At 44.3% G+C, this 22,558-nt stretch overlaps 28 non-coding genes across 28 annotated transcripts; all 28 read left to right on the top strand.

The window, feature by feature from the left end:
- The first annotated feature begins 98 nt into the window (after positions 1-98).
- TRNAN-GUU (transfer RNA asparagine (anticodon GUU)) lies at positions 99-171 on the top strand. Its single transcript has one exon. It is a non-coding gene; the product is annotated as a tRNA-Asn (tRNA).
- A 364-nt stretch (positions 172-535) lies between these two features.
- On the top strand, positions 536-608 carry TRNAN-GUU (transfer RNA asparagine (anticodon GUU)). Its single transcript has one exon. It is a non-coding gene; the product is annotated as a tRNA-Asn (tRNA).
- A 517-nt stretch (positions 609-1,125) lies between these two features.
- Positions 1,126-1,198, top strand: TRNAN-GUU (transfer RNA asparagine (anticodon GUU)). The gene has a single exon. It is a non-coding gene; the product is annotated as a tRNA-Asn (tRNA).
- Positions 1,199-2,000: 802 nt separating this feature from the next.
- TRNAN-GUU (transfer RNA asparagine (anticodon GUU)) lies at positions 2,001-2,073 on the top strand. The gene has a single exon. It is a non-coding gene; the product is annotated as a tRNA-Asn (tRNA).
- A 73-nt stretch (positions 2,074-2,146) lies between these two features.
- TRNAN-GUU (transfer RNA asparagine (anticodon GUU)) lies at positions 2,147-2,219 on the top strand. Its single transcript has one exon. It is a non-coding gene; the product is annotated as a tRNA-Asn (tRNA).
- Positions 2,220-3,606: 1,387 nt separating this feature from the next.
- On the top strand, positions 3,607-3,679 carry TRNAN-GUU (transfer RNA asparagine (anticodon GUU)). The gene has a single exon. It is a non-coding gene; the product is annotated as a tRNA-Asn (tRNA).
- A 1,097-nt stretch (positions 3,680-4,776) lies between these two features.
- On the top strand, positions 4,777-4,849 carry TRNAN-GUU (transfer RNA asparagine (anticodon GUU)). Its single transcript has one exon. It is a non-coding gene; the product is annotated as a tRNA-Asn (tRNA).
- A 1,242-nt stretch (positions 4,850-6,091) lies between these two features.
- On the top strand, positions 6,092-6,164 carry TRNAN-GUU (transfer RNA asparagine (anticodon GUU)). The gene has a single exon. It is a non-coding gene; the product is annotated as a tRNA-Asn (tRNA).
- Positions 6,165-7,406: 1,242 nt separating this feature from the next.
- On the top strand, positions 7,407-7,479 carry TRNAN-GUU (transfer RNA asparagine (anticodon GUU)). Its single transcript has one exon. It is a non-coding gene; the product is annotated as a tRNA-Asn (tRNA).
- Positions 7,480-7,552: 73 nt separating this feature from the next.
- Positions 7,553-7,625, top strand: TRNAN-GUU (transfer RNA asparagine (anticodon GUU)). The gene has a single exon. It is a non-coding gene; the product is annotated as a tRNA-Asn (tRNA).
- A 1,973-nt stretch (positions 7,626-9,598) lies between these two features.
- On the top strand, positions 9,599-9,671 carry TRNAN-GUU (transfer RNA asparagine (anticodon GUU)). Its single transcript has one exon. It is a non-coding gene; the product is annotated as a tRNA-Asn (tRNA).
- Positions 9,672-9,744: 73 nt separating this feature from the next.
- Positions 9,745-9,817, top strand: TRNAN-GUU (transfer RNA asparagine (anticodon GUU)). Its single transcript has one exon. It is a non-coding gene; the product is annotated as a tRNA-Asn (tRNA).
- A 1,097-nt stretch (positions 9,818-10,914) lies between these two features.
- Positions 10,915-10,987, top strand: TRNAN-GUU (transfer RNA asparagine (anticodon GUU)). Its single transcript has one exon. It is a non-coding gene; the product is annotated as a tRNA-Asn (tRNA).
- A 73-nt stretch (positions 10,988-11,060) lies between these two features.
- Positions 11,061-11,133, top strand: TRNAN-GUU (transfer RNA asparagine (anticodon GUU)). The gene has a single exon. It is a non-coding gene; the product is annotated as a tRNA-Asn (tRNA).
- A 1,532-nt stretch (positions 11,134-12,665) lies between these two features.
- TRNAN-GUU (transfer RNA asparagine (anticodon GUU)) lies at positions 12,666-12,738 on the top strand. The gene has a single exon. It is a non-coding gene; the product is annotated as a tRNA-Asn (tRNA).
- Positions 12,739-12,811: 73 nt separating this feature from the next.
- TRNAN-GUU (transfer RNA asparagine (anticodon GUU)) lies at positions 12,812-12,884 on the top strand. Its single transcript has one exon. It is a non-coding gene; the product is annotated as a tRNA-Asn (tRNA).
- Positions 12,885-14,269: 1,385 nt separating this feature from the next.
- TRNAN-GUU (transfer RNA asparagine (anticodon GUU)) lies at positions 14,270-14,342 on the top strand. Its single transcript has one exon. It is a non-coding gene; the product is annotated as a tRNA-Asn (tRNA).
- Positions 14,343-14,707: 365 nt separating this feature from the next.
- TRNAN-GUU (transfer RNA asparagine (anticodon GUU)) lies at positions 14,708-14,780 on the top strand. Its single transcript has one exon. It is a non-coding gene; the product is annotated as a tRNA-Asn (tRNA).
- A 510-nt stretch (positions 14,781-15,290) lies between these two features.
- Positions 15,291-15,363, top strand: TRNAN-GUU (transfer RNA asparagine (anticodon GUU)). Its single transcript has one exon. It is a non-coding gene; the product is annotated as a tRNA-Asn (tRNA).
- A 1,534-nt stretch (positions 15,364-16,897) lies between these two features.
- Positions 16,898-16,970, top strand: TRNAN-GUU (transfer RNA asparagine (anticodon GUU)). Its single transcript has one exon. It is a non-coding gene; the product is annotated as a tRNA-Asn (tRNA).
- Positions 16,971-17,043: 73 nt separating this feature from the next.
- Positions 17,044-17,116, top strand: TRNAN-GUU (transfer RNA asparagine (anticodon GUU)). Its single transcript has one exon. It is a non-coding gene; the product is annotated as a tRNA-Asn (tRNA).
- Positions 17,117-18,065: 949 nt separating this feature from the next.
- TRNAN-GUU (transfer RNA asparagine (anticodon GUU)) lies at positions 18,066-18,138 on the top strand. Its single transcript has one exon. It is a non-coding gene; the product is annotated as a tRNA-Asn (tRNA).
- A 1,243-nt stretch (positions 18,139-19,381) lies between these two features.
- TRNAN-GUU (transfer RNA asparagine (anticodon GUU)) lies at positions 19,382-19,454 on the top strand. The gene has a single exon. It is a non-coding gene; the product is annotated as a tRNA-Asn (tRNA).
- A 73-nt stretch (positions 19,455-19,527) lies between these two features.
- Positions 19,528-19,600, top strand: TRNAN-GUU (transfer RNA asparagine (anticodon GUU)). Its single transcript has one exon. It is a non-coding gene; the product is annotated as a tRNA-Asn (tRNA).
- An 803-nt stretch (positions 19,601-20,403) lies between these two features.
- On the top strand, positions 20,404-20,476 carry TRNAS-GCU (transfer RNA serine (anticodon GCU)). The gene has a single exon. It is a non-coding gene; the product is annotated as a tRNA-Ser (tRNA).
- Positions 20,477-20,697: 221 nt separating this feature from the next.
- TRNAN-GUU (transfer RNA asparagine (anticodon GUU)) lies at positions 20,698-20,770 on the top strand. The gene has a single exon. It is a non-coding gene; the product is annotated as a tRNA-Asn (tRNA).
- Positions 20,771-21,573: 803 nt separating this feature from the next.
- On the top strand, positions 21,574-21,646 carry TRNAN-GUU (transfer RNA asparagine (anticodon GUU)). The gene has a single exon. It is a non-coding gene; the product is annotated as a tRNA-Asn (tRNA).
- A 507-nt stretch (positions 21,647-22,153) lies between these two features.
- On the top strand, positions 22,154-22,226 carry TRNAN-GUU (transfer RNA asparagine (anticodon GUU)). The gene has a single exon. It is a non-coding gene; the product is annotated as a tRNA-Asn (tRNA).
- Positions 22,227-22,558: the final 332 nt, after the last annotated feature.

Raw genomic sequence — 22,558 nt, 5'->3', positions numbered from 1 at the left:
GGTTCGAGCCCACCCGGGAGCGTTGTTTTGAAGTTTTATAAGTAACAAAAAAATATTCAAAGTTTTTCCACAATACCAGACGACCATTTAATTTCTAAGCTTCCGTGGCGCAATGGTTAGCGCGTTCGGCTGTTAACCGAAAGGTTGGTGGTTCGAGCCCACCCGGGAGCGTTGTTTTGAAGTTTTAAACAAACCTGAAAGTCAAAGTTTTTCCACAATACCAGACGACCATCTAATTTCTAAGCTTCCGTGGTGCAATGGTTAGCGCGTTCGGCTGTTAACCGAAAGGTTGGTGGTTCGAGCCCACCCGGGAGCGTTGTTTTGAAGTTTTATAAGTAACGTAAAAGTCAAAGTTTTTCCACAATACCAGACGACCATTTACTTTCTAAGCTTCCGTGGCGCAATGGTTAGCGCGTTCGGCGGTTAACCGAAAGGTTGGTGGTTCGAGCCCACCCGGGAGCGTTGTTTTTAAGTTTTATAAGTAACGTAAAAGTCAAAGTTTTTCCACAATACCAGACGACCATTTAATTTCTAAGCTTCCGTGGCGCAATGGTTAGCGCGTTCGGCTGTTAACCGAAAGGTTGGTGGTTCGAGCCCACCCGGGAGCGTTGTTTTGAAGTTTTATAAGTAACGTAAAAGTCAAACTTTTTCCACAATACCAGACGACCATTTAATTTCTAAGCTTCCGTGGTGCAATGGTTAGCGCGTACGGCTGTTAACCGTAAGGTTGGTGGTTCGAGCCCACCCGGGAGCGTTGTTTTGAAGTTTTATAAGTAACAAAAAAATATTCAAAGTTTTTCCACAATACCAGACGACCATCTAATTTCTAAGCTTCCGTGGTGCAATGGTTAGCGCGTTCGGCTGTTAACCGAAAGGTTGGTGGTTCGAGCCCACCCGGGAGCGTTGTTTTGAAGTTTTATAAGTAACGTAAAAGTCAAACTTTTTCCACAATACCAGACGACCATTTAATTTCTAAGCTTCCGTGGTGCAATGGTTAGCGCGTACGGCTGTTAACCGTAAGGTTGGTGGTTCGAGCCCACCCGGGAGCGTTGTTTTGAAGTTTTATAAGTAACAAAAAAATATTCAAAGTTTTTCCACAATACCAGACGACCATTTAATTTCTAAGCTTCCGTGGCGCAATGGTTAGCGCGTTCGGCTGTTAACCGAAAGGTTGGTGGTTCGAGCCCACCCGGGAGCGTTGTTTTGAAGTTTTAAACAAACCTGAAAGTCAAAGTTTTTCCACAATACCAGACGACCATTTAATTTCTAAGCTTCCGTGGTGCAATGGTTAGCGCGTTCGGCTGTTAACCGAAAGGTTGGTGGTTCGAGCCCACCCGGGAGCGTTGTTTTGAAGTTTTAAACAAACCTGAAAATCAAAGTTTTTCCACAATACCAGACGACCATCTAATTTCTAAGCTTCCGTGGTGCAATGGTTAGCGCGTTCGGCTGTTAACCGAAAGGTTGGTGGTTCGAGCCCACCCGGGAGCGTTGTTTTGAAGTTTTATAAGTAACGTAAAAGTCAAAGTTTTTCCACAATACCAGACGACCATTTATTTTCTAAGCTTCCGTGGTGCAATGGTTAGCGCATTCGGCTGTTAACCGAAAGGTTGGTGGTTCGAGCACACCCGGGAGCGTTGTTTTGAAGTTTTAAACAAACGTAAAAGTCAAAGATTTTCCACAATACCAGACGACCATTTAATTTCTAAGCTTCCGTGGTGCAATGGTTAGCGCGTTCGGCTGTTAACCGAAAGGTTGGTGGTTCGAGCCCACCCGGGAGCGTTGTTTTGAAGTTTTATAAGTAACCTAAAAGTCAAGGTTTTTCCACAATACCAGACGACCATTTAATTTCTAAGCTTCCGTGGTGCAATTGTTAGCGCGTACGGCTGTTAACCGTAAGGTTGGTGGTTCGAGCCCACCCGGGAGCGTTGGTTTGAAGTTTTATAAGTAACAAAAAATATTCAAAGTTTTTCCACAATACCTGACGACCATTTAATTTTTTAGCTTCCGTGGCGCAATGGTTAGCGCGTTCGGCTGTTAACCGAAAGGTTGGTGGTTCGAGCCCACCCGGGAGCGTTGTTTTGAAGATTTATAAGTAACGTAAAAGTCAAAGTTTTTCCACAATACCAGACGACCATTTAATTTCTAAGCTTCCGTGGCGCAATGGTTAGCGCGTTCGGCTGTTAACCGAAAGGTTGGTGGTTCGAGCCCACCCGGGAGCGTTGTTTTGAAGTTTTAAACAAACCTGAAAGTCAAAGTTTTTCCACAATACCAGACGACCATCTAATTTCTAAGCTTCCTTGGTGCAATGGTTAGCGCGTTCGGCTGTTAACCGAAAGGTTGGTGGTTCGAGCCCACCCGGGAGCGTTGTTTTGAAGTTTTATAAGTAACGTAAAAGTCAAAGTTTTTCCACAATACCAGACGACCATTTAATTTCTAAGCTTCCGTGGTGCAATGGTTAGCGCGTACGGCTGTTAACCGAAAGGTTGGTGGTTTGAGCCCACCCGGGAGCGTTGTTTTGAAGTTTTATAAGTAACGTAAAAGTCAAAGTTTTTCCACAATACCAGACGACCATTTAATTTCTAAGCTTCCGTGGTGCAATGGTTAGCGCGTACGGCTGTTAACCGTAAGGTTGGTGGTTCGAGCCCACCCGGGAGCGTTGTTTTGAAGTTTATAAGTAACAAAAAATATTCAAAGTTTTTCCACAATACCAGACGACCATTTAATTTCTAAGCTTCCGTGGTGCAATGGTTAGCGCGTTCGGCTGTTAACCGAAAGGATGGTGGTTCGAGCCCACCCGGGAGCGTTGTTTTGAAGTTTTAAACAAACCTGAAAATCAAAGTTTTTCCACAATACCAGACGACCATCTAATTTCTAAGCTTCCGTTGTGCAATGGTTAGCGCGTTCGGCTGTTAACCGAAAGGTTGGTGGTTCGAGCCCACCCGGGAGCGTTGTTTTGAAGTTTTATAAGTAACGTAAAAGTCAAAGTTTTTCCACAATACCAGACGACCATTTAATTTCTAAGCTTCTGTGGCGCAATGGTTAGCACGTTCGGCGGTTAACCGAAAGGTTGGTGGTTCGAGCCCACCCGGGAGCGTTGTTTTTAAGTTTTATAAGTAACGTAAAAGTCAAAGTTTTTCCACAATACCAGACGACCATTTATTTTCTAAGCTTCCGTGGTGCAATGGTTAGCGCATTCGGCTGTTAACCGAAAGGTTGGTGGTTCGAGCACACCCGGGAGCGTTGTTTTGAAGTTTTAAACAAACGTAAAAGTCAAAGATTTTCCACAATACCAGACGACCATTTAATTTCTAAGCTTCCGTGGTGCAATGGTTAGCGCGTTCGGCTGTTAACCGAAAGGTTGGTGGTTCGAGCCCACCCGGGAGCGTTGTTTTGAAGTTTTATAAGTAACCTAAAAGTCAAGGTTTTTCCACAATACCAGACGACCATTTAATTTCTAAGCTTCCGTGGTGCAATGGTTAGCGCGTACGGCTGTTAACCGTAAGGTTGGTGGTTCGAGCCCACCCAGGAGCGTTGGTTTGAAGTTTTATAAGTAACAAAAAATATTCAAAGTTTTTCCACAATACCTGACGACCATTTAATTTTTTAGCTTCCGTGGCGCAATGGTTAGCGCGTTCGGCTGTTAACCGAAAGGTTGGTGGTTCGAGCCCACCCGGGAGCGTTGTTTTGAAGTTTTAAACAAACCTGAAAGTCAAAGTTTTTCCACAATACCAGACGACCATCTAATTTCTAAGCTTCCTTGGTGCAATGGTTAGCGCGTACGGCTGTTAACCGAAAGGTTGGTGGTTCGAGCCCACCCGGGAGCGTTGTTTTGAAGTTTTATAAGTAACGTAAAAGTCAAAGTTTTTCCACAATACCAGACGACCATTTAATTTCTAAGCTTCCGTGGTGCAATGGTTAGCGCGTACGGCTGTTAACCGTAAGGTTGGTGGTTCGAGCCCACCCGGGAGCGTTGTTTTGAAGTTTTATAAGTAACAAAAAAATATTCAAAGTTTTTCCACAATACCAGACGACCATTTAATTTCTAAGCTTCCGTGGTGCAATGGTTAGCGCGTTCGGCTGTTAACCGAAAGGTTGGTGGTTCGAGCCCACCCGGGAGCGTTGTTTTGAAGTTTTAAACAAACCTGAAAATCAAAGTTTTTCCACAATACCAGACGACCATCTAATTTCTAAGCTTCCGTTGTGCAATGGTTAGCGCGTTCGGCTGTTAACCGAAAGGTTGGTGGTTCGAGCCCACCCGGGAGCGTTGTTTTGAAGTTTTATAAGTAACGTAAAAGTCAAAGTTTTTCCACAATACCAGACGACCATTTATTTTCTAAGCTTCCGTGGTGCAATGGTTAGCGCATTCGGCTGTTAACCGAAAGGTTGGTGGTTCGAGCACACCCGGGAGCGTTGTTTTGAAGTTTTAAACAAACGTAAAAGTCAAAGATTTTCCACAATACCAGACGACCATTTAATTTCTAAGCTTCCGTGGTGCAATGGTTAGCGCGTTCGGCTGTTAACCGAAAGGTTGGTGGTTCGAGCCCACCCGGGAGCGTTGTTTTGAAGTTTTATAAGTAACCTAAAAGTCAAGGTTTTTCCACAATACCAGACGACCATTTAATTTCTAAGCTTCCGTGGTGCAATGGTTAGCGCGTACGGCTGTTAACCGTAAGGTTGGTGGTTCGAGCCCACCCAGGAGCGTTGGTTTGAAGTTTTATAAGTAACAAAAAATATTCAAAGTTTTTCCACAATACCTGACGACCATTTAATTTTTTAGCTTCCGTGGCGCAATGGTTAGCGCGTTCGGCTGTTAACCGAAAGGTTGGTGGTTCGAGCCCACCCGGGAGCGTTGTTTTGAAGTTTTAAACAAACCTGAAATCAAAGTTTTTCCAAAATACCAGACGACCATCTAATTTCTAAGCTTCCTTGGTGCAATGGTTAGCGCGTACGGCTGTTAACCGAAAGGTTGGTGGTTCGAGCCCACCCGGGAGCGTTGTTTTGAAGTTTTATAAGTAACGTAAAAGTCAAAGTTTTTCCACAATACCAGACGACCATTTAATTTCTAAGCTTCCGTGGTGCAATGGTTAGCGCGTACGGCTGTTAACCGTAAGGTTGGTGGTTCGAGCCCACCCGGGAGCGTTGTTTTGAAGTTTTATAAGTAACAAAAAAATATTCAAAGTTTTTCCACAATACCAGACGACCATTTAATTTCTAAGCTTCCGTGGTGCAATGGTTAGCGCGTTCGGCTGTTAACCGAAAGGTTGGTGGTTCGAGCCCACCCGGGAGCGTTGTTTTGAAGTTTTAAACAAACCTGAAAATCAAAGTTTTTCCACAATACCAGACGACCATCTAATTTCTAAGCTTCCGTTGTGCAATGGTTAGCGCGTTCGGCTGTTAACCGAAAGGTTGGTGGTTCGAGCCCACCCGGGAGCGTTGTTTTGAAGTTTTATAAGTAACGTAAAAGTCAAAGTTTTTCCACAATACCAGACGACCATTTAATTTCTAAGCGTCTGTGGCGCAATGGTTAGCACGTTCGGCGGTTAACCGAAAGGTTGGTGGTTCGAGCCCACCCGGGAGCGTTGTTTTTAAGTTTTATAAGTAACGTAAAAGTCAAAGTTTTTCCACAATACCAGACGACCATTTATTTTCTAAGCTTCCGTGGTGCAATGGTTAGCGCATTCGGCTGTTAACCGAAAGGTTGGTGGTTCGAGCACACCCGGAAGCGTTGTTTTGAAGTTTTAAACAAACGTAAAAGTCAAAGATTTTCCACAATACCAGACGACCATTTAATTTCTAAGCTTCCGTGGTGCAATGGTTAGCGCGTTCGGCTGTTAACCGAAAGGTTGGTGGTTCGAGCCCACCCGGGAGCGTTGTTTTGAAGTTTTATAAGTAACCTAAAAGTCAAGGTTTTTCCACAATACCAGACGACCATTTAATTTCTAAGCTTCCGTGGTGCAATGGTTAGCGCGTACGGCTGTTAACCGTAAGGTTGGTGGTTCGAGCCCACCCAGGAGCGTTGGTTTGAAGTTTTATAAGTAACAAAAAATATTCAAAGTTTTTCCACAATACCTGACGACCATTTAATTTTTTAGCTTCCGTGGCGCAATGGTTAGCGCGTTCGGCTGTTAACCGAAAGGTTGGTGGTTCGAGCCCACCCGGGAGCGTTGTTTTGAAGTTTTAAACAAACCTGAAATCAAAGTTTTTCCAAAATACCAGACGACCATCTAATTTCTAAGCTTCCTTGGTGCAATGGTTAGCGCGTACGGCTGTTAACCGAAAGGTTGGTGGTTCGAGCCCACCCGGGAGCGTTGTTTTGAAGTTTTATAAGTAACGTAAAAGTCAAAGTTTTTCCACAATACCAGACGACCATTTAATTTCTAAGCTTCCGTGGTGCAATGGTTAGCGCGTACGGCTGTTAACCGTAAGGTTGGTGGTTCGAGCCCACCCGGGAGCGTTGTTTTGAAGTTTTATAAGTAACAAAAAAATATTCAAAGTTTTTCCACAATACCAGACGACCATTTAATTTCTAAGCTTCCGTGGTGCAATGGTTAGCGCGTTCGGCTGTTAACCGAAAGGTTGGTGGTTCGAGCCCACCCGGGAGCGTTGTTTTGAAGTTTTAAACAAACCTGAAAATCAAAGTTTTTCCACAATACCAGACGACCATCTAATTTCTAAGCTTCCGTGGTGCAATGGTTAGCGCGTTCGGCTGTTAACCGAAAGGTTGGTGGTTCGAGCCCACCCGGGAGCGTTGTTTTGAAGTTTTATAAGTAACGTAAAAGTCAAAGTTTTTCCACAATACCAGACGACCATTTAATTTCTAAGCTTCCGTGGCGCAATGGTTAGCGCGTTCGGCGGTTAACCGAAAGGTTGGTGGTTCGAGCCCACCCGGGAGCGTTGTTTTTAAGTTTTATAAGTAACGTAAAAGTCAAAGTTTTTCCACAATACCAGACGACCATTTATTTTCTAAGCTTCCGTGGTGCAATGGTTAGCGCATTCGGCTGTTAACCGAAAGGTTGGTGGTTCGAGCACACCCGGGAGCGTTGTTTTGAAGTTTTAAACAAACGTAAAAGTCAAAGATTTTCCACAATACCAGACGACCATTTAATTTCTAAGCTTCCGTGGTGCAATGGTTAGCGCGTTCGGCTGTTAACCGAAAGGTTGGTGGTTCGAGCCAACCCGGGAGCGTTGTTTTGAAGTTTTATAAGTAACCTAAAAGTCAAGGTTTTTCCACAATACCAGACGACCATTTAATTTCTAAGCTTCCGTGGTGCAATGGTTAGCGCGTACGGCTGTTAACCGTAAGGTTGGTGGTTCGAGCCCACCCGGGAGCGTTGGTTTGAAGTTTTATAAGTAACAAAAAATATTCAAAGTTTTTCCACCATACCTGACGACCATTTAATTTTTTAGCTTCCGTGGCGCAATGGTTAGCGCGTTCGGCTGTTAACCGAAAGGTTGGTGGTTCGAGCCCACCCGGGAGCGTTGTTTTGAAGATTTATAAGTAACGTAAAAGTCAAAGTTTTTCCACAATACCAGACGACCATTTAATTTCTAAGCTTCCGTGGCGCAATGGTTAGCGCGTTCGGCTGTTAACCGAAAGGTTGGTGGTTCGAGCCCACCCGGGAGCGTTGTTTTGAAGTTTTAAACAAACCTGAAAGTCAAAGTTTTTCCACAATACCAGACGACCATCTAATTTCTAAGCTTCCTTGGTGCAATGGTTAGCGCGTTCGGCTGTTAACCGTAAGGTTGGTGGTTCGAGCCCACCCGGGAGCGTTGTTTTGAAGTTTTATAAGTAACAAAAAAATATTCAAAGTTTTTCCACAATACCAGACGACCATTTAATTTCTAAGCTTCCGTGGTGCAATGGTTAGCGCGTTCGGCTGTTAACCGAAAGGTTGGTGGTTCGAGCCCACTCGGGAGCGTTGTTTTGAAGTTTTAAACAAACCTGAAAATCAAAGTTTTTCCACAATACCAGACGACCATCTAATTTCTAAGCTTCCGTGGTGCAATGGTTAGCGCGTTCGGCTGTTAACCGAAAGGTTGGTGGTTCGAGCCCACCCGGGAGCGTTGTTTTGCAGTTTTATAAGTAACGTAAAAGTCAAAGTTTTTCCACAATACCAGACGACCATTTATTTTCTAAGCTTCCGTGGCGCAATGGTTAGCGCGTTCGGCGGTTAACCGAAAGGTTGGTGGTTCGAGCCCACCCGGGAGCGTTGTTTTTAAGTTTTATAAGTAACGTAAAAGTCAAAGTTTTTCCACAATACCAGACGACCATTTATTTTCTAAGCTTCCGTGGTGCAATGGTTAGCGCATTCGGCTGTTAACCGAAAGGTTGGTGGTTCGAGCACACCCGGTAGCGTTGTTTTGAAGTTTTAAACAAACGTAAAAGTCAAAGATTTTCCACAATACCAGACGACCATTTAATTTCTAAGCTTCCGTGGTGCAATGGTTAGCGCGTTCGGCTGTTAACCGAAAGGATGGTGGTTCGAGCCCACCCGGGAGCGTTGTTTTGAAGTTTTAAACAAACCTGAAAATCAAAGTTTTTCCACAATACCAGACGACCATTTAATTTCTAAGCTTCCGTGGTGCAATGGTTAGCGCGTACGGCTGTTAACCGTAAGGTTGGTGGTTCGAGCCCACCCGGGAGCGTTGTTTTGAAGTTTTATAAGTAACAAAAAAATATTCAAAGTTTTTCCACAATACCAGACGACCATTTAATTTCTAAGCTTCCGTGGTGCAATGGTTAGCGCGTTCGGCTGTTAACCGAAAGGTTGGTGGTTCGAGCCCACCCGGGAGCGTTGTTTTGAAGTTTTAAACAAACCTGAAAATCAAAGTTTTTCCACAATACCAGACGACCATCTAATTTCTAAGCTTCCGTGGTGCAATGGTTAGCGCGTTCGGCTGTTAACCGAAAGGTTGGTGGTTCGAGCCCACCCGGGAGCGTTGTTTTGAAGTTTTATAAGTAACGTAAAAGTCAAAGTTTTTCCACAATACCAGACGACCATTTAATTTCTAAGCTTCCGTGGCGCAATGGTTAGCGCGTTCGGCGGTTAACCGAAAGGTTGGTGGTTCGAGCCCACCCGGGAGCGTTGTTTTTAAGTTTTATAAGTAACGTAAAAGTCAAAGTTTTTCCACAATACCAGACGACCATTTATTTTCTAAGCTTCCGTGGTGCAATGGTTAGCGCATTCGGCTGTTAACCGAAAGGTTGGTGGTTCGAGCACACCCGGGAGCGTTGTTTTGAAGTTTTAAACAAACGTAAAAGTCAAAGATTTTCCACAATACCAGACGACCATTTAATTTCTAAGCTTCCGTGGTGCAATGGTTAGCGCGTTCGGCTGTTAACCGAAAGGTTGGTGGTTCGAGCCAACCCGGGAGCGTTGTTTTGAAGTTTTATAAGTAACCTAAAAGTCAAGGTTTTTCCACAATACCAGACGACCATTTAATTTCTAAGCTTCCGTGGTGCAATGGTTAGCGCGTACGGCTGTTAACCGTAAGGTTGGTGGTTCGAGCCCACCAGGGAGCGTTGGTTTGAAGTTTTATAAGTAACAAAAAATATTCAAAGTTTTTCCACCATACCTGACGACCATTTAATTTTTTAGCTTCCGTGGCGCAATGGTTAGCGCGTTCGGCTGTTAACCGAAAGGTTGGTGGTTCGAGCCCACCCGGGAGCGTTGTTTTGAAGATTTATAAGTAACGTAAAAGTCAAAGTTTTTCCACAATACCAGACGACCATTTAATTTCTAAGCTTCCGTGGCGCAATGGTTAGCGCGTTCGGCTGTTAACCGAAAGGTTGGTGGTTCGAGCCCACCCGGGAGCGTTGTTTTGAAGTTTTAAACAAACCTGAAAGTCAAAGTTTTTCCACAATACCAGACGACCATCTAATTTCTAAGCTTCCTTGGTGCAATGGTTAGCGCGTTCGGCTGTTAACCGTAAGGTTGGTGGTTCGAGCCCACCCGGGAGCGTTGTTTTGAAGTTTTATAAGTAACAAAAAAATATTCAAAGTTTTTCCACAATACCAGACGACCATTTAATTTCTAAGCTTCCGTGGTGCAATGGTTAGCGCGTTCGGCTGTTAACCGAAAGGTTGGTGGTTCGAGCCCACTCGGGAGCGTTGTTTTGAAGTTTTAAACAAACCTGAAAATCAAAGTTTTTCCACAATACCAGACGACCATCTAATTTCTAAGCTTCCGTGGTGCAATGGTTAGCGCGTTCGGCTGTTAACCGAAAGGTTGGTGGTTCGAGCCCACCCGGGAGCGTTGTTTTGCAGTTTTATAAGTAACGTAAAAGTCAAAGTTTTTCCACAATACCAGACGACCATTTATTTTCTAAGCTTCCGTGGCGCAATGGTTAGCGCGTTCGGCGGTTAACCGAAAGGTTGGTGGTTCGAGCCCACCCGGGAGCGTTGTTTTTAAGTTTTATAAGTAACGTAAAAGTCAAAGTTTTTCCACAATACCAGACGACCATTTATTTTCTAAGCTTCCGTGGTGCAATGGTTAGCGCATTCGGCTGTTAACCGAAAGGTTGGTGGTTCGAGCACACCCGGTAGCGTTGTTTTGAAGTTTTAAACAAACGTAAAAGTCAAAGATTTTCCACAATACCAGACGACCATTTAATTTCTAAGCTTCCGTGGTGCAATGGTTAGCGCGTTCGGCTGTTAACCGAAAGGTTGGTGGTTCGAGCCCACCCGGGAGCGTTGTTTTGAAGTTTTATAAGTAACGTAAAAGTCAAAGTTTTTCCAGAATACCAGACGACCATTTAATTTCTAAGCTTCCGTGGTGCAATGGTTAGCGCGTACGGCTGTTAACCGAAAGGTTGGTGGTTCGAGCCCACCCGGGAGCGTTGTTTTGAAGTTTTATAAGTAACAAAAAATATTCAAAGTTTTTCCACAATACCTGACGACCATTTAATTTTTTAGCTTCCGTGGCGCAATGGTTAGCGCGTTCGGCTGTTAACCGAAAGGTTGGTGGTTCGAGCCCACCCGGGAGCGTTGTTTTGAAGATTTATAAGTAACGTAAAAGTCAAAGTTTTTCCACAATACCAGACGACCATTTAATTTCTAAGCTTCCGTGGCGCAATGGTTAGCGCGTTCGGCTGTTAACCGAAAGGTTGGTGGTTCGAGCCCACCCGGGAGCGTTGTTTTGAAGTTTTAAACAAACCTGAAAGTCAAAGTTTTTCCACAATACCAGACGACCATTTAATTTCTAAGCTTCCGTGGTGCAATGGTTAGCGCGTACGGTTGTTAACCAAAAGGTTGGTGGTTCGAGCCCACCCGGGAGCGTTGTTTTGAAGTTTTATAAGTAACGTAAAAGTCAAAGTTTTTCCACAATACCAGACGACCATTTAATTTCTAAGCTTCCGTGGCGCAATGGTTAGCGCGTTCGGCGGTTAACCGAAAGGTTGGTGGTTCGAGCCCACCCGGGAGCGTTGTTTTTAAGTTTTATAAGTAACGTAAAAGACAAAGTTTTTCCACAATACCAGACGACCATTTATTTTCTAAGCTTCCGTGGTGCAATGGTTAGCGCGTACGGCTGTTAACCGAAAGGTTGGTGGTTCGAGCCCACCCGGGAGCATTGTTTTGAAGTTTTATAAGTAACGTAAAAGTCAAAGTTTTTCCACAATACCAGACGACCATTTATTTTCTAAGCTTCCGTGGTGCAATGGTTAGCGCATTCGGCTGTTAACCGAAAGGTTGGTGGTTCGAGCACACCCGGGAGCGTTGTTTTGAAGTTTTAAACAAACGTAAAAGTCAAAGATTTTCCACAATACCAGACGACCATTTAATTTCTAAGCTTCCGTGGTGCAATGGTTAGCGCGTTCGGCTGTTAACCGAAAGGTTGGTGGTTCGAGCCCACCCGGGAGCGTTGTTTTGAAGTTTTATAAGTAACCTAAAAGTCAAGGTTTTTCCACAATACCAGACGACCATTTAATTTCTAAGCTTCCGTGGTGCAATGGTTAGCGCGTACGGCTGTTAACCGAAAGGTTGGTGGTTCGAGCCCACCCGGGAGCGTTGTTTTGAAGTTTTATAAGTAACGTAAAAGTCAAAGTTTTTCCACAATACCAGACGACCATTTAATTTCTAAGCTTCCGTGGCGCAATGGTTAGCGCGTTCGGCGGTTAACCGAAAGGTTGGTGGTTCGAGCCCACCCGGGAGCGTTGTTTTTAAGTTTTATAAGTAACGTAAAAGTCAAAGTTTTTCCACAATACCAGACGACCATTTATTTTCTAAGCTTCCGTGGTGCAATGGTTAGCGCATTCGGCTGTTAACCGAAAGGTTGGTGGTTCGAGCACACCCGGTAGCGTTGTTTTGAAGTTTTAAACAAACGTAAAAGTCAAAGATTTTCCACAATACCAGACGACCATTTAATTTCTAAGCTTCCGTGGTGCAATGGTTAGCGCGTTCGGCTGTTAACCGAAAGGTTGGTGGTTCGAGCCCACCCGGGAGCGTTGTTTTGAAGTTTTATAAGTAACGTAAAAGTCAAAGTTTTTCCAGAATACCAGACGACCATTTAATTTCTAAGCTTCCGTGGTGCAATGGTTAGCGCGTACGGCTGTTAACCGAAAGGTTGGTGGTTCGAGCCCACCCGGGAGCGTTGTTTTGAAGTTTTATAAGTAACAAAAAATATTCAAAGTTTTTCCACAATACCTGACGACCATTTAATTTTTTAGCTTCCGTGGCGCAATGGTTAGCGCGTTCGGCTGTTAACCGAAAGGTTGGTGGTTCGAGCCCACCCGGGAGCGTTGTTTTGAAGATTTATAAGTAACGTAAAAGTCAAAGTTTTTCCACAATACCAGACGACCATTTAATTTCTAAGCTTCCGTGGCGCAATGGTTAGCGCGTTCGGCTGTTAACCGAAAGGTTGGTGGTTCGAGCCCACCCGGGAGCGTTGTTTTGAAGTTTTAAACAAACCTGAAAGTCAAAGTTTTTCCACAATACCAGACGACCATTTAATTTCTAAGCTTCCGTGGTGCAATGGTTAGCGCGTACGGTTGTTAACCAAAAGGTTGGTGGTTCGAGCCCACCCGGGAGCGTTGTTTTGAAGTTTTATAAGTAACGTAAAAGTCAAAGTTTTTCCACAAAACCAGACGACCATTTAATTTCTAAGCTTCCGTGGCGCAATGGTTAGCGCGTTCGGCGGTTAACCGAAAGGTTGGTGGTTCGAGCCCACCCGGGAGCGTTGTTTTTAAGTTTTATAAGTAACGTAAAAGACAAAGTTTTTCCACAATACCAGACGACCATTTATTTTCTAAGCTTCCGTGGTGCAATGGTTAGCGCGTACGGCTGTTAACCGAAAGGTTGGTGGTTCGAGCCCACCCGGGAGCATTGTTTTGAAGTTTTATAAGTAACGTAAAAGTCAAAGTTTTACCACAATACCAGACGACCATTTAATTTCTAAGCTTCCGTGGCGCAATGGTTAGCGCGTTCGGCGGTTAACCGAAAGGTTGGTGGTTCGAGCCCACCCGGGAGCGTTGTTTTTAAGTTTTATAAGTAACGTAAAAGTCAAAGTTTTTCCACAATACCAGACGACCATTTATTTTCTAAGCTTCCGTGGTGCAATGGTTAGCGCATTCGGCTGTTAACCGAAAGGTTGGTGGTTCGAGCACACCCGGGAGCGTTGTTTTGAAGTTTTAAACAAACGTAAAAGTCAAAGATTTTCCACAATACCAGACGACCATTTAATTTCTAAGCTTCCGTGGTGCAATGGTTAGCGCGTTCGGCTGTTAACCGAAAGGTTGGTGGTTCGAGCCCACCCGGGAGCGTTGTTTTGAAGTTTTATAAGTAACCTAAAAGTCAAGGTTTTTCCACAATACCAGACGACCATTTAATTTCTAAGCTTCCGTGGTGCAATGGTTAGCGCGTACGGCTGTTAACCGAAAGGTTGGTGGTTCGAGCCCACCCGGGAGCGTTGTTTTGAAGTTTTATAAGTAACGTAAAAGTCAAAGTTTTTCCACAATACCAGACGACCATTTAATTTCTAAGCTTCCGTGGCGCAATGGTTAGCGCGTTCGGCGGTTAACCGAAAGGTTGGTGGTTCGAGCCCACCCGGGAGCGTTGTTTCTAAGTTTTATAAGTAACGTAAAAGTCAAAGTTTTTCCACAATACCAGACGACCATTTATTTTCTAAGCTTCCGTGGTGCAATGGTTAGCGTGTTCGGCTGTTAACCGAAAGGTTGGTGGTTCGAGAACACCCGGGAGCGTTGTTTCGAAGATTTATAAGTAACGTAAAAGTCAAAGTTTTTCCACAATACCAGACGACCATTTAATTTCTAAGCTTCCGTGGCGCAATGGTTAGCGCGTTCGGCTGTTAACCGAAAGGTTGGTGGTTCGAGCCCACCCGGGAGCGTTGTTTTGAAGTTTTATAAGTAACGTAAAAGTCAAAGTTTTTCCACAATACCAGACGACCATTTAATTTCTAAGCTTCCGTGGCGCAATGGTTAGCGCGTTCGGCGGTTAACCGAAAGGTTGGTGGTTCGAGCCCACCCGGGAGCGTTGTTTTTAAGTTTTATAAGTAACGTAAAAGTCAAAGTTTTTCCACAATACCAGACGAACATTTATTTTCTAAGCTTCCGTGGTGCAATGGTTAGCGCGTTCGGCTGTTAACCGAAAGGTTGGTGGTTCGAGAACACCCGGGAGCGTTGTTTCGAAGATTTATAAGTAACGTAAAAGTCAAAGTTTTTCCACAATACCAGACGACCATTTAATTTCTAAGCTTCCGTGGCGCAATGGTTAGCGCGTTCGGCTGTTAACCGAAAGGTTGGTGGTTCGAGCCCACCCGGGAGCGTTGTTTTGAAGTTTTAAACAAACCTGAAAGTCAAAGTTTTTCCACAATACCAGACGACCATCTAATTTCTAAGCTTCCTTGGTGCAATGGTTAGCGCGTTCGGCTGTTAACCGAAAGGTTGGTGGTTCGAGCCCACCCGGGAGCGTTGTTTTGAAGTTTTATAAGTAACGTAAAAGTCAAAGTTTTTCCACAATACCAGACGACCATTTAATTTCTAAGCTTCCGTGGCGCAATGGTTAGCGCGTTCGGCGGTTAACCGAAAGGTTGGTGGTTCGAGCCCACCCGGGAGCGTTGTTTTTAAGTTTTATAAGTAACGTAAAAGTCAAAGTTTTTCCACAATACCAGACGACCATTTATTTTCTAAGCTTCCGTGGTGCAATGGTTAGCGCATTCGGCTGTTAACCGAAAGGTTGGTGGTTCGAGCACACCCGGGAGCGTTGTTTTGAAGATTTATAAGTAACGTAAAAGTCAAAGTTTTTCCACAATACCAGACGACCATTTAATTTCTAAGCTTCCGTGGCGCAATGGTTAGCGCGTTCGGCTGTTAACCGAAAGGTTGGTGGTTCGAGCCCACCCGGGAGCGTTGTTTTGAAGTTTTAAACAAACCTGAAAGTCAAAGTTTTTCCACAATACCAGACGACCATCTAATTTCTAAGCTTCCTTGGTGCAATGGTTAGCGCGTTCGGCTGTTAACCGAAAGGTTGGTGGTTCGAGCCCACCCGGGAACGTTGTTTTGAAGTTTTATAAGTAACGTAAAAGTCAAAGTTTTTCCACAATACCAGACGACCATTTAATTTCTAAGCTTCCGTGGCGCAATGGTTAGCGCGTTCGGCGGTTAACCGAAAGGTTGGTGGTTCGAGCCCACCCGGGAGCGTTGTTTTTAAGTTTTATAAGTAACGTAAAAGTCAAAGTTTTTCCACAATACCAGACGACCATTCAATTTCTAAGCTTCCGTGGTGCAATGGTTAGCGCGTACGGCTGTTAACCGAAAGGTTGGTGGTTCGAGCCCATCCGGGAGCGTTGTTTTGAAGTTTTATAAGTAACGTAAAAGTCAAAGTTTTTCCACAATACCAGACGACCATTTAATTTCTAAGCTTCCGTGGCGCAATGGTTAGCGCGTTCGGCGGTTAACCGAAAGGTTGGTGGTTCGAGCCCACCCGGGAGCGTTGTTTTTAAGTTTTATAAGTAACGTAAAAGTCAAAGTTTTTCACAATACCAGACGACCATTTATTTTCTAAGCTTCCGTGGTGCAATGGTTAGCGCGTTCGGCTGTTAACCGAAAGGTTGGTGGTTCGAGCGCACCCGGGAGCGTTGTTTTTAAGTTTTATAAGTAACGTAAAAGTCAAAGTTTTTCCACAATATCAGACGACCATTTAATTTCTAAGCTTCCGTGGTGCAATGGTTAGCGCGTACGGCTGTTAACCGTAAGGTTGGTGGTTCGAGCCCACCCGGGAGCGTTGTTTTGAAGTTTTATAAGTAACAAAAAAATATTCAAAGTTTTTCCACAATACCAGACGACCATTTAATTTCTAAGCTTCCGTGGCGCAATGGTTAGCGCGTTCGGCTGTTAACCGAAAGGTTGGTGGTTTGAGCCCACCCGGGAGCGTTGTTTTGAAGTTTTAAACAAACCTGAAAGTCAAAGTTTTTCCACAATACCAGACGACCATTTATTTTCTAAGCTTCCGTGGTGCAATGGTTAGCGCATTCGGCTGTTAACCGAAAGGTTGGTGGTTCGAGCACACCCGGGAGCGATGTTTTGAAGTTTTAAACAAACGTAAAAGTCAAAGATTTTCCACAATACCAGACGACCATTTAATTTCTAAGCTTCCGTGGTGCAATGGTTAGCGCGTTCGGCTGTTAACCGAAAGGTTGGTGGTTCGAGCCCACCCGGGAGCGTTGTTTTGAAGTTTTATAAGTAACCTAAAAGTCAAGGTTTTTCCACAATACCAGACGACCATTTAATTTCTAAGCTTCCGTGGTGCAATTGTTAGCGCGTACGGCTGTTAACCGTAAGGTTGGTGGTTCGAGCCCACCCGGGAGCGTTGGTTTGAAGTTTTATAAGTAACAAAAAATATTCAAAGTTTTTCCACAATACCTGACGACCATTTAATTTTTTAGCTTCCGTGGCGCAATGGTTAGCGCGTTCGGCTGTTAACCGAAAGGTTGGTGGTTCGAGCCCACCCGGGAGCGTTGTTTTGAAGATTTATAAGTAACATAAAAGTCAAAGTTTTTCCACAATACCAGACGACCATTTAATTTCTAAGCTTCCGTGGCGCAATGGTTAGCGCGTTCGGCTGTTAACCGAAAGGTTGGTGGTTCGAGCCCACCCGGGAGCGTTGTTTTGAAGTTTTAAACAAACCTGAAAGTCAAAGTTTTTCCACAATACCAGACGACCATCTAATTTCTAAGCTTCCTTGGTGCAATGGTTAGCGCGTTCGGCTGTTAACCGAAAGGTTGGTGGTTCGAGCCCACCCGGGAGCGTTGTTTTGAAGTTTTATAAGTAACGTAAAAGTCAAAGTTTTTCCACAATACCAGACGACCATTTAATTTCTAAGGTTCCGTGGTGCAATGGTTAGCGCGTACGGCTGTTAACCGAAAGGTTGGTGGTTTGAGCCCACCCGGGAGCGTTGTTTTGAAGTTTTATAAGTAACGTAAAAGTCAAAGTTTTTCCACAATACCAGACGACCATTTAATTTCTAAGCTTCCGTGGCGCAATGGTTAGCACGTTCGGCGGTTAACCGAAAGGTTGGTGGTTCGAGCCCACCCGGGAGCGTTGTTTTTAAGTTTTATAAGTAACGTAAAAGTCAAAGTTTTTCCACAATACCAGACGACCATTTATTTTCTAAGCTTCCGTGGTGCAATGGTTAGCGCATTCGGCTGTTAACCGAAAGGTTGGTGGTTCGAGCACACCCGGGAGCGTTGTTTTGAAGTTTTAAACAAACGTAAAAGTCAAAGATTTTCCACAATACCAGACGACCATTTAATTTCTAAGCTTCCGTGGTGCAATGGTTAGCGCGTTCGGCTGTTAACCGAAAGGTTGGTGGTTCGAGCCCACCCGGGAGCGTTGTTTTGAAGTTTTATAAGTAACCTAAAAGTCAAGGTTTTTCCACAATACCAGACGACCATTTAATTTCTAAGCTTCCGTGGTGCAATGGTTAGCGCGTACGGCTGTTAACCGTAAGGTTGGTGGTTCGAGCCCACCCAGGAGCGTTGGTTTGAAGTTTTATAAGTAACAAAAAATATTCAAAGTTTTTCCACAATACCTGACGACCATTTAATTTTTTAGCTTCCGTGGCGCAATGGTTAGCGCGTTCGGCTGTTAACCGAAAGGTTGGTGGTTCGAGCCCACCCGGGAGCGTTGTTTTGAAGTTTTAAACAAACCTGAAAGTCAAAGTTTTTCCACAATACCAGACGACCATCTAATTTCTAAGCTTCCTTGGTGCAATGGTTAGCGCGTACGGCTGTTAACCGAAAGGTTGGTGGTTCGAGCCCACCCGGGAGCGTTGTTTTGAAGTTTTATAAGTAACGTAAAAGTCAAAGTTTTTCCACAATACCAGACGACCATTTAATTTCTAAGCTTCCGTGGTGCAATGGTTAGCGCGTACGGCTGTTAACCGTAAGGTTGGTGGTTCGAGCCCACCCGGGAGCGTTGTTTTGAAGTTTTATAAGTAACAAAAAAATATTCAAAGTTTTTCCACAATACCAGACGACCATTTAATTTCTAAGCTTCCGTGGTGCAATGGTTAGCGCGTTCGGCTGTTAACCGAAAGGTTGGTGGTTCGAGCCCACCCGGGAGCGTTGTTTTGAAGTTTTAAACAAACCTGAAAATCAAAGTTTTTCCACAATACCAGACGACCATCTAATTTCTAAGCTTCCGTGGTGCAATGGTTAGCGCGTTCGGCTGTTAACCGAAAGGTTGGTGGTTCGAGCCCACCCGGGAGCGTTGTTTTGAAGTTTTATAAGTAACGTAAAAGTCAAAGTTTTTCCACAATACCAGACGACCATTTAATTTCTAAGCTTCCGTGGCGCAATGGTTAGCGCGTTCGGCGGTTAACCGAAAGGTTGGTGGTTCGAGCCCACCCGGGAGCGTTGTTTTTAAGTTTTATAAGTAACGTAAAAGTCAAAGTTTTTCCACAATACCAGACGACCATTTATTTTCTAAGCTTCCGTGGTGCAATGGTTAGCGCATTCGGCTGTTAACCGAAAGGTTGGTGGTTCGAGCACACCCGGGAGCGTTGTTTTGAAGTTTTAAACAAACGTAAAAGTCAAAGATTTTCCACAATACCAGACGACCATTTAATTTCTAAGCTTCCGTGGTGCAATGGTTAGCGCGTTCGGCTGTTAACCGAAAGGTTGGTGGTTCGAGCCCACCCGGGAGCGTTGTTTTGAAGTTTTATAAGTAACCTAAAAGTCAAGGTTTTTCCACAATACCAGACGACCATTTAATTTCTAAGCTTCCGTGGTGCAATGGTTAGCGCGTACGGCTGTTAACCGTAAGGTTGGTGGTTCGAGCCCACCCGGGAGCGTTGGTTTGAAGTTTTATAAGTAACAAAAAATATTCAAAGTTTTTCCACCATACCTGACGACCATTTAATTTTTTAGCTTCCGTGGCGCAATGGTTAGCGCGTTCGGCTGTTAACCGAAAGGTTGGTGGTTCGAGCCCACCCGGGAGCGTTGTTTTGAAGATTTATAAGTAACGTAAAAGTCAAAGTTTTTCCACAATACCAGACGACCATTTAATTTCTAAGCTTCCGTGGCGCAATGGTTAGCGCGTTCGGCTGTTAACCGAAAGGTTGGTGGTTCGAGCCCACCCGGGAGCGTTGTTTTGAAGTTTTAAACAAACCTGAAAGTCAAAGTTTTTCCACAATACCAGACGACCATCTAATTTCTAAGCTTCCTTGGTGCAATGGTTAGCGCGTTCGGCTGTTAACCGTAAGGTTGGTGGTTCGAGCCCACCCGGGAGCGTTGTTTTGAAGTTTTATAAGTAACAAAAAAATATTCAAAGTTTTTCCACAATACCAGACGACCATTTAATTTCTAAGCTTCCGTGGTGCAATGGTTAGCGCGTTCGGCTGTTAACCGAAAGGTTGGTGGTTCGAGCCCACCCGGGAGCGTTGTTTTGAAGTTTTAAACAAACCTGAAAATCAAAGTTTTTCCACAATACCAGACGACCATCTAATTTCTAAGCTTCCGTGGTGCAATGGTTAGCGCGTTCGGCTGTTAACCGAAAGGTTGGTGGTTCGAGCCCACCCGGGAGCGTTGTTTTGAAGTTTTATAAGTAACGTAAAAGTCAAAGTTTTTCCACAATACCAGACGACCATTTAATTTCTAAGCTTCCGTGGCGCAATGGTTAGCGCGTTCGGCGGTTAACCGAAAGGTTGGTGGTTCGAGCCCACCCGGGAGCGTTGTTTTTAAGTTTTATAAGTAACGTAAAAGTCAAAGTTTTTCCACAATACCAGACGACCATTTATTTTCTAAGCTTCCGTGGTGCAATGGTTAGCGCATTCGGCTGTTAACCGAAAGGTTGGTGGTTCGAGCACACCCGGGAGCGTTGTTTTGAAGTTTTAAACAAACGTAAAAGTCAAAGATTTTCCACAATACCAGACGACCATTTAATTTCTAAGCTTCCGTGGTGCAATGGTTAGCGCGTTCGGCTGCTAACCGAAAGGTTGGTGGTTCGAGCCCACCCGGGAGCGTTGTTTTGAAGTTTTATAAGTAACGTAAAAGTCAAAGTTTTTCCAGAATACCAGACGACCATTTAATTTCTAAGCTTCCGTGGTGCAATGGTTAGCGCGTACGGCTGTTAACCGAAAGGTTGGTGGTTCGAGCCCACCCGGGAGCGTTGTTTTGAAGTTTTATAAGTAACAAAAAATATTCAAAGTTTTTCCACAATACCTGACGACCATTTAATTTTTTAGCTTCCGTGGCGCAATGGTTAGCGCGTTCGGCTGTTAACCGAAAGGTTGGTGGTTCGAGCCCACCCGGGAGCGTTGTTTTGAAGATTTATAAGTAACGTAAAAGTCAAAGTTTTTCCACAATACCAGACGACCATTTAATTTCTAAGCTTCCGTGGCGCAATGGTTAGCGCGTACGGTTGTTAACCAAAAGGTTGGTGGTTCGAGCCCACCCGGGAGCGTTGTTTTGAAGTTTTATAAGTAACGTAAAAGTCAAAGTTTTTCCACAATACCAGACGACCATTTAATTTCTAAGCTTCCGTGGCGCAATGGTTAGCGCGTTCGGCGGTTAACCGAAAGGTTGGTGGTTCGAGCCCACCCGGGAGCGTTGTTTTTAAGTTTTATAAGTAACGTAAAAGACAAAGTTTTTCCACAATACCAGACGACCATTTATTTTCTAAGCTTCCGTGGTGCAATGGTTAGCGCGTACGGCTGTTAACCGAAAGGTTGGTGGTTCGAGCCCACCCGGGAGCATTGTTTTGAAGTTTTATAAGTAACGTAAAAGTCAAAGTTTTTCCACAATACCAGACGACCATTTAATTTCTAAGCTTCCGTGGCGCAATGGTTAGCGCGTTCGGCGGTTAACCGAAAGGTTGGTGGTTCGAGCAAACCCGGGAGCGTTGTTTTTAAGTTTTATAAGTAACGTAAAAGTCAAAGTTTTTCCACAATACCAGACGACCATTTAATTTCTAAGCTTCCGTGGTGCAATGGTTAGCGCGTTCGGCTGTTAACCGAAAGGTTGGTGGTTCGAGCACACCCGGGAGCGTTGTTTCGAAGATTTATAAGTAACGTAAAAGTCAAAGTTTTTCCACAATACCAGACGACCATTTAATTTCTAAGCTTCCGTGGCGCAATGGTTAGCGCGTTCGGCTGTTAACCGAAAGGTTGGTGGTTCGAGCCCACCCGGGAGCGTTGTTTTGAAGTTTTAAACAAACCTGAAAGTCAAAGTTTTTCCACAATACCAGACGACCATCTAATTTCTAAGCTTCCTTGGTGCAATGGTTAGCGCGTTCGGCTGTTAACCGAAAGGTTGGTGGTTCGAGCCCACCCGGGAGCGTTGTTTTGAAGTTTTATAAGTAACGTAAAAGTCAAAGTTTTTCCACAATACCAGACGACCATTTATCTAAGCTTCCGTGGCGCAATGGTTAGCGCGTTCGGCGGTTAACCGAAAGGTTGGTGGTTCGAGCCCACCCGGGAGCGTTGTTTTTAAGTTTTATAAGTAACGTAAAAGTCAAAGTTTTTCCACAATACCAGACGACCATTTATTTTCTAAGCTTCCGTGGTGCAATGGTTAGCGCATTCGGCTGTTAACCGAAAGGTTGGTGGTTCGAGCACACCCGGGAGCGTTGTTTTGAAGATTAATAAGTAACGTAAAAGTCAAAGTTTTTCCACAATACCAGACGACCATTTAATTTCTAAGCTTCCGTGGCGCAATGGTTAGCGCGTTCGGCTGTTAACCGAAAGGTTGGTGGTTCGAGCCCACCCGGGAGCGTTGTTTTGAAGTTTTAAACAAACCTGAAAGTCAAAGTTTTTCCACAATACCAGACGACCATCTAATTTCTAAGCTTCCTTGGTGCAATGGTTAGCGCGTTCGGCTGTTAACCGAAAGGTTGGTGGTTCGAGCCCACCCGGGAACGTTGTTTTGAAGTTTTATAAGTAACGTAAAAGTCAAAGTTTTTCCACAATACCAGACGACCATTCAATTTCTAAGCTTCCGTGGTGCAATGGTTAGCGCGTACGGCTGTTAACCGAAAGGTTGGTGGTTCGAGCCCACCCGGGAGCGTTGTTTTGAAGTTTTATAAGTAACGTAAAAGTCAAAGTTTT

This window comes from Phalangium opilio, unplaced genomic scaffold (genome assembly GCF_054372755.1).
Source record: "Phalangium opilio isolate 3A_F unplaced genomic scaffold, DU_Popi_V2 ptg000026l_1, whole genome shotgun sequence".
Lineage (NCBI taxonomy): Eukaryota > Metazoa > Arthropoda > Arachnida > Opiliones > Phalangiidae > Phalangium > Phalangium opilio.
The sequence above is the reverse complement of the archived record's forward strand: the minus strand, read 5'-3'. Positions and strand labels throughout refer to the sequence as shown.